Raw genomic sequence first — 9,241 nt, 5'->3', positions numbered from 1 at the left:
AAACTTTTGGGGGAATTGGTTTTCGGCTCCTGCGCAGGGTGGGAGGGAGGGGCCACGAGGGTCAGAGGGTGGCGGGGCTCGCTTTCTTTTTTTTTCAATTTAATTTTTTCTTCAGCGAGGAGAGAATTAGTATTTTATTTCTTTATGAACATTTTAACTCTAAAAAACCCTCACCGGAGAAAGGCACAGAAAAACTCCTCGCCGAGAGCTTCCAGGGGCCCCGGGAACCCGCGAGTCCGACCCTTCTGGTCTTCCCGAAAGGGAAACTGAGGCCCGGGAGGCGGTACCTGCCAGAGCCCGGGTCACGGGGCCTCCAGCTGCAAGTCGGAGCAGACCCTGGCGTCCAATACCCTCCTTCTGCAGAGCCATCCGCCAGGGTCTTGTTTAATGGGCGCTATGCGCCAGGTGACAAAGGGGCACAAATAAAGGGGGTCAAAGGGCTGAGCCAGGGGCCACAAAGGGGCACAAATAAAGGGGCACAAATAAAGGGGGACAAATAAAGGGGGTCACCGGGCTGAACCCCGGGGCCACAAAGGGACACAAATAAAGGGGGTCCCTCTGCAGGGGAGGCCTAAGAGGAGATGAAATGGCCATGGCATATCCGGGTCATACCCAGACTCCAAAGCCAACATTCTTTCCTTGGCCACAGGATAAGATGGAGAGAGGCTATAATTAATTTCTCCGTGTTCTCCCACTTTTTGACCTACTGTATTTTCGTAGAGATGGGGGCAGGGTAAGAAATGGGACACTAGAGAGGAAGTGAAAAATTCTGACAGTGCAATTAACAGCCCCCTCTCCCCCTTCCAAATCAATCCAATCAATCAATCAATCAATGTTTTTTCTTTAATTAATAGGGATTGAGACCGCCCCTGTGATTATGATGAACTCAGGGAACTCCCAGCTGAAGACACTCCCCCCACTATGGCCGGTGGACACCTCCTCTGTCACCTATAGTTCTTAGCTTCCTCTAGCCCAGCGGGTCAGCCAGTACCGGTCAGAGGTGGAGGCCCTCGCATTGGGGTCCTGAGTTCAAGGCCAGCAGCTCTCTATCCATTCAGCCATACTGCCTAATAACTAAAATGCCAAAACAAATGATTGAAATCAATTTTATTTTTTTAAATCAATTTTAGGTGCAAAATTTTCAGGCAAAAGCAATGGCCTCAGAATAAAGATCTGGATTCAAATCCAGCTTCTGATGGTTACTAGCCAAGGGACCATTGACAGCTCCTTTTATTTCTCTGAACCTCTCTCTCTTCTTGGGATAATCAAACATTAATGGGGTGGTTCTGAGTTCAAATGAGATGATGAAAGTAAATTAACACACTTGGCAAACCTTCAGCCACATTATTGACATATTCTTCTTCCAGCTTGTGAGACAGGATTCCAGAAAACCACTTTAGGGAACTTTACTTATACCCATTCGATTGATTTTGATCGATCTGTTCCATCCGCCGCCATCAACTGAATGTAAGTTCTGTGAGGACAACAGGAACTATCACATTTGTACCCATAGTGCTTAGTATGGTGCTCAGATACAGTGAGCATTTAATAAATGTTGGTTAAATTAAACATAACTAACTGCTTGCTCAGTTCTTTGTTGGTTCCCTTGGGCTTCAGCCTAAAGCCCAGGGCTTTTAAATATATATATATATATGTTTAAAAAAATAAAGTGCAATTTTAATTTTAAAACAGTTAAATCTTTCCTCCTTCCTTTTCCAATGAATAAAACATTCACACAAATCCTTGGTGGGGCTGGTATTCAGGTAGCCTAAGGGCAGTGTGACCTTCTGGATCCCAGAACATACTTTTCCTGCCCTTCTTTTCACTTATTAAAAAAAAAAAAAAAAAAAAAATGATGGGGGCAGCTAGGTGGCTCAGTGGATAGAGCACCAGCCCTGAAGTCAGGAGGTCCTGAGTTCAAATCTGACCTCATACACTGAACACTTCCTATCTGTGTGACCCTGGGCAAGTCACTTAACCCTAATTGCCTCAGCAAAAGAAAAAAAAATGCAATAAAAAGACAGACTGGGAAAATACGAATTCCCAAAGATTTCAACCAAATCCTCCCTTCACTCTCTCTATCTCATTTTCGCATCCAGGAACTTACTCTTGTCCTCAGAGCATAAATATCCTTAAAGCATGGCTTCTCAAAGATGCTCCAAGTCATTATTAATCAGAGAAATGCAAATTAAGACAACTCTGAGATACCACTCCACACCTGTCAGACTGGCTAGAAAGACAGGGAAAGATAATGCGGAATGTTGGAGGGGATGTGGGAAAACTGGGACACTGATACCTTGTTGGTGGAGTTGTGAATACTGTATGAGGATGTATTCTGATGGACCTGGCCATCTCCAGCAATGAGATGAACCAAATCAATTCCAATAGAGCAGTAATGAACGGAACCAGCTACGCCCAGAGAAAGAACTCTGGGAGATGAATGTGAAGCACTACATAGAATTCCCAATTCCTCTATTTTTGTCTGCCTGCATCTTTGATTTCCTTCACAGGCTAATTGTACTCTATTTCAGAGTCTGATTCTTCTTGTGCAGTAAAACAACTGTTTGGACATGTATACTTATATTGTATTTAACTTATACTTTAACATATTTAACATGTATTGGCCAACCTGCCATCTGGGGGAGGGGTGGAGGGAAGGAGGGGAAAATTGGAACAAAGGATTTGCAACTGTCAATGCTGAAAAATTACCCAGGCATTGAACTTGTAAACAAAAAGGTATAATAAAAAAAAAGTAATAAAGACTTCATTTTTCAAATTAAAAAAAAAAAAAAAAAAAAAAAAAAAGCATGGCTTCTCTCAGTTATCTCCAGTTCATGTTGTCTTTATTTGTCCATAGCCATTTGCATGATGTCTTCACCATTAAACTGAGTTACTGGAAAGCAGGAACTGCCTTTTTCCTTTCCTTGTGGACCCGCCCTGGTACGTCGCTGTTGTCCGTTCGTATCTGACTCTGTGGGACCCCAATCCTGTCGGGGTGGGGGGTTGTTGGGGCACAGATACTGGAGTGTTTTGCCATTTCTTCCTCCAGTGAATTAAGGCAATCAGAGGTTCAATGACTTGCCCTGCATCACAGCTATTAAGGGAAGATTGGAACTCAGGACTTCCTGACTCCAGGTGAAGCCTTCTAGCCACGAGCCACTTCCCTGCTTCTCCCTGGCACATGAAATGTACTTGGTAAGTGCCAGTTGACTCACTCATTCCAGGGAAGGCTGATTTTCTAAAAAAGAAGATTGGGAAGACAACGCTAAACCCAAAGGAATAACTCTCTGATGGTGGGATTGCAAGCACCCAGGCACTCGAGGGCCTGTTTTAGGGTAAGGGACTTCCCAGTGCCTTCTAGCCGGGATTCAGAATTCACCTTGGCCTTGAAGAATTGACTTGATCATTTTATCATTTATGTGAATCTGGGCAAGTCATCTCTTCCAATCTCAGTATACTTAACTGTAAAATGGGATTAATTCTTGAAAGTACTGGCTGACTATTTACTGAGAGGCAGGTCGGTGCCACAGTGAATAGTCCTAGACAAGTGATCAAGACCCAAGTTCAATTTTTGCCTCAGACCTCTATAAGCTGTATGGACCCTGGACAAGAGGACCAGTGACTTCTGCCTCAATTTCCTCCCCTGGAGGAATGAGAATAATTTTCTTTTCTTTTTAAATTTTTTTTTATTATAGCCTTTTATTTACAAGTTATATGCATGGGTAATTTTTCAGCATCGACAATGACAAAACCTTTTGTTCCAATTTTCCTCTCCTTCCCTCCACCCCTCCCCCAGATGGCAGATTGACTCATACATGTAAAATATGTTAAAGTACAAGTTAAATACAATCTTTTCTTTTTTTAATCTGTTTTTTTTTTTTTTTCCTGAGGCAATCGGGGTTAAGTGACTTGCCCAGGGTCCCACAGCCTGGCTGTGTTAAGTGTCTGAGGCCAGATTTGAACTCTGGTCCCCCTGACTTCAGGGCTGCTGCTCTATCCACTGCACCCCCTAATTCCCCCGAGAATGATTTTCAAAATGAGAATAATAATAGCATCTATCTCCCAGGATTACAGTGAGGATCAAATGAGATGATATCTGGAAAGCACTCTGCCCAGCACCTGGTTATTTTGGGTATTATTTGTCCAGACTTCAGAAAGGTGATGTCATGACTTGCAAGTGAATTGGATTTAAGTGACAGAGGACTATGCAAGGTCACCGCCCTCACTTTCTCCCCAGAACCCTCTGGATCCAGGAGCAAAATAGAGATCAGGAGACTAGAGCTGGCTGGGACACAATGGAAGACTTTGGCCTTGATGGCACATAGAACATACTTAAATGCCTGTTTCCTTTGCTCCGGTTTGTAGTCATAAAGATCTTTTCAAGTCTGAAGTATTTGTTATTATTCTCTTTTCTCTCAGTAGAACCCATAGTGGTTCCTTTGCTTTGGATGGTCTGGGACTTGTTAAATCAGACAGAGAGGGAGGGACACAGAGGTCGGAGGGTTTCTGGGCAGAGATGAAGAAGAGCTCAGTCTAAGACAGGAAAGGGTTTGAAACTGACCCGAGGAAGACATGAAAGAATGAATGAAGGAGCATTTATTGCTTACTAAGAGCCGGACATAAAAATAGAAGAAACCGGACAGTCCCTGACCTCAAAAAGCCCAACATGAGACATCCTGGGGAGCAGTTGCCAGGGAGCATTTTGGACAAGCGAGTCCCAGGAGCAGTCAATCCATCAGCCGTGCTTTCCAGAAGCAATCGGGTGACTGTGCCCAGAAGGAAGAGGGAACATCGGGCAGAGCAGAGGAGCTTGGCTGCACATCTGAACCCAAGGTGGGAAAGGGAAACAAGAAGGAAAAGGAGCAAATCCCAGGTCAGGGCGGTTAATGAGAAGTAGGCAAGGGAACCCGGGGAGATTGCCAAAGGTTTAGCAGGTGAAAGACTAGAGAGATGCTCACAAGTTGTCAACACCCCCTTCTTCCTCACTGTGAGCACGAGGGGAGCGTGGGAAATTTGCTCCTGCTTTAGATGGAGGCCCCGATGGGCCCGTCTCTGCCACGGTGTCACCTCCCAGAAGAGAACTGAAGGGATCCGAAGAACCCATCTATCTCCATATTAGGGATCACAGAGGAAAAATATACAGATTTTTTGTTTTGTTGTTGTTTTTTTTAAGTTGGAGGAGAAAGGCTTTAACAGATAAGGGGGAGGTCATCTATTTGGCAGTGGATGGAGCACTGAGTCTTAATTGGGTGACCCTAGGCAAGTCACTTAACTCCCAACTGCTTCACCAAGACACACACACATATATACCTAGAAACATTTTCAAGACTAGTGTAAAAGGATGACTCTTATATACCCTTCTCATGATTCATTCATGTGTATATGAATGATATTGCTAGGAAAAAAAGTGTCAAAGATGATGAAATCTTATTCAAGAAACATCACAGGGACACAAGAGATGGTTTTTTTCATGGCTTTCCATGGCAGACAAGGGACGCAGAAAAACAGACCTAGGAAATAAATAGCTGATTAAAATGAAATCTGAGCAGGGGGTCTGAATTTCTGAACCACATCTTAAAATAGAGCAACATAGGGGCTGCGAGGTGGCTCAGTGGATGGAGCACCAGCCCTGAAGTCAGGAGGATTTGAGTTCAAATCAGACTTCATGATTTAACGGCCTGGCTGTGTGACCCTGGGCAAGTCACTTACCCCAATTGCCTCAGGAAAAAAAGAAAAAGAAACTATTAAAATATAGCAACACACTTTTAGCTAAGGACAGCGTGAACCTTCCAAAGAATGCATTCACTCGCTATCTTCCAAGGGGTTGCTACACAAGTCCGATCAAAAGAGCTTAAAGCAAAGGGGAGGAAGAAGCCATCTCTGAATAGCTACCAGCTGGACACCAGCTACAATGTAGAAGGGCTGCCTTCAAAAGGGACAGGTGCATGAAGGGGTACATTCTGCTCTGCATCTGATTCGGAACCCAGACAATGGTTTGTTGGGGTGGAAATGATGGGAACGTTGGCCCGAAGGGACTGATCCTTTCCCGCATTCCTGGCGGAGAAGCACGTGAAGGTCCCTTGCGCCTGCCCTGCACCTGCATTTCGGGGTTCAGAAGGACTGGGATGTGGGGGAGACACCGGACGTAGAGTACTTCCCTCTGATAGCTCTGCAGCCGGAACAAGCGACCTCACCTCCGCCTGCCTCAGTTTCCTCACCTATACAATGTGGACAATAACAGGACCTGCTCCCCAGGTCGTTGAGGGAACCAATCCCAAAACACTTGACAAACCTGATATCTCAGTCATTTTTTATTAATGTGCGTACATACTTATGCATATGAACAGCTAGGTGGTGCCAGAGTGCAGAGTGCCAGCTCTAAGATCAAATCCTGCCTCAGACACTTAGGAGCTGGTGGGACCCTGGCCGGGTCGCTTCATCCTTTTTGCCTCAGTTTTCTCATCTGTAAAATGGATTGGAGAAGGAAATGGCAAAGTATTCCAGTATCTTTGCCAAAAAAAAAACCAAATGGGACCATGACTGAAAGGAACAAAAGGGAGATGACTAAACACGCAATCAATCCATCCACAAACATTTTAAGTGCTTATTATGTGTCGAGCACTGAGGATACAAAAAAGAGGCAGTCAGCAGTGCCTTCCTATATATAGAAAGGAACAAAAAAGCATCAGGTCCAACTCTTTTTCTTTACAGATAAGGAAACTGAGGCTCGGGGAGAAATGACACCGCAGGGAAGCGTTGCAGACAGAAGTTGGATTCGGGTCTTCCAGAAGGAAGGCACTGCTGACTGCGCAAGCCTAGGGGGCAGAACCTGCAGAGAGCGCGGAGCTTGGAGGAGGTAGAGAAAGGCAAAGTTACATGGGGGATATCTACAGCGCTCAGAAGTCAGCCGGCAACGATGATCGGATCTAGACTTAGAGCTGGAAGGAAGCTGAACCCAGTTCTTGTGACTCCAAGGCCAGCCGCTCTAACCACTGGGCCGTTCTGCCTCAGGTGCTGGAGAAAGCCCTGGGCTACGCTTCCAAATGAAGAAGTCCAGTGAGCCGTCGTTGGAGCCTGGATTTGGGACCAGGGTCTGTCCCCCTACTGCGTTCCAGTGCAGGAGAGGCCGTGGGCACCATGACAGAAAGAGGCCCAAGATCCAGCACGGAGAGACCCAGGCCTGCACGCTTCCTAAGGACCTGGCACTGGCCCCTAATCCCGTGGTCCTGGTCCCTGAGCCAGAGTCGGCCAAGGTGAGGACCGGGGCCTACCCACGAGGTTCAAAATCAATGAACAGGGTGGAGGCCTGCAGAGGAATAACCAAGGCAGAAACTCTCAATTAGACTAGAAGGCTGGATACTGTTCTGTTAAAATTTAAAAGAAGGGGGGTGGGGGGAGGAAGGAAATAAGCACTTATTTGGCACCTACAGTGTGCAAAGAGCTTTACAAAACATTATCTATGAGTCAGTAGTTACGCTCCCCACTTTGCGTCTCCCCAGAAGCTGAATCCACATCTTTCTGGTTCAAAGCTAGCACTGTTTGCAGAGCCATAAGTAGTACCTGTAGCCCATTCCTCATTGGGTGCTCCTGAGGATCAGTCAGTCAACAAGCACTGGCTCTGTGATGTGTGATAGGAATAGCAACAAACAGAACAGGTCCTGCCCTCAAGGAGCTCCCCTCCGAGGGGAAGAAACAGTGTGAACATGTGCACATGCTCTCCAGACCCCTCCCCCCTGATTTACTCACACCCCCCAAAACCCCCTTGCATTGTTACCGATCTCACCTCTCCCTCCATCCTAGAGCTGACCTTTTGTTCTGTGTTGTCTTTTCACATTAGAATGAGCTCTAAGGAGCAGCTGGGTGGTGCAGTGGACAGGGCACCAGCCCTGAAGTCAGGAGGACCCGAGTTCAAATCTGATCAAAGACACTTCCTAGCTGTGTGACTCTGGGCAAGTCACTTATCCCCAATTGCCTCAGCAATAAAAAAATAAATAAATAAAATTTAAATAATAAAAAAAAAGGACTCGGAGGCCATTGGCTGATATACTGGCCTTCAAGTAAGACTTAGCCATGTGACCCTTGTCAAGGCACTTCACCATTTGCCTCAGTTTCCTCACCTGGAAAATAGGCATAATAATAGCATCTACCTCCCAAGGTTGTTTTAAGGATCAGATCAAATATTTGTAAATGCAATGAACACAGTGCCTAGCATATAGGTGCTTAATAAATGCTTATTCCCTTTCCTTTTTTTCCCTCCCTCCTTCCCTCTTGGCCAGCAGGCACTATTGCACTTTAGCAAAGTATTTGGCACAAGGGACGTACTTTATAAGTGTCTCTGCATTCACTTATTCATTCATTCATTCTAGATGAATGAATGAAAGCACTTAAGTCAACCTTAAGGTGCTACCTGGGTGTCAGCGATTAAATGGAGTCCTAAGAAGTACAATATTATGTGTATTTAACATATACTTTAACATATTTAACACGTATTGGTGAACCTGCCATCTGGGGGAGGGGGTGGGGGGAAGGAGGGGAAAAGTTGGAACAAAAGGTTTGGCAGTTGTCAATGCTGAAAAATTCCCATGCATATATTTGGAAATAAAAAATATGTAGAATATTATGGAAGATACTCTAATATTATAAAAGAGAAGTGGAACAACTGAGATCCTGAGGCTTGCCAAAAACCACTGATCTTACTCGATAAACATGGCTCACTGAGGGAGGAGGATGAGGGGGGGGACGGATGGGAGTCAGTGGGGAGCAGGGAGGGAAGGCCTCACTGGGCGGAGAGAACAGCCCGACCAGAACAAAGCCCGAGGAGGTACAAGGGCAAGGACAGCCAGTGCCCAGCTTGGCCTAGCACGTGCAGGGGAGGCTCCTTCCTGGCAGGCCTAAATCAAGGCTGACACAGGCAAGGCCCTCTGCTCTGGGGGGGAGGAAGAGGGGCACTAAGAAGAGGTTGTCTTTGGCCCTGACAGAGAATGCTCCAAGTTCCCTGGGGAAGGAGGACAAAGTCAGTCAGCCAGTTCATAAATGTTTATTAAGCTCCTACTATGCGCCAGGCACAATTCTAGGGATCTGAAAAAAAAAAAAAAAAGAGGCAAAAGCAATCCTGGCTCTCACAGAACTCCCAATCGAGTGGGAGAGAAAGAGCGATTGGCTGTGTCCAGACAAGATGTTTACAGGATAAATTTTAAAAATACTTCCAATGTCGTCAAAGCCCAGTCATTAAGGAAGGAGT

Source organism: Sarcophilus harrisii, chromosome 1 (assembly GCF_902635505.1).
Source record: "Sarcophilus harrisii chromosome 1, mSarHar1.11, whole genome shotgun sequence".
NCBI lineage: Eukaryota > Metazoa > Chordata > Mammalia > Dasyuromorphia > Dasyuridae > Sarcophilus > Sarcophilus harrisii.
The sequence above is the reverse complement of the archived record's forward strand: the minus strand, read 5'-3'. Positions refer to the sequence as shown.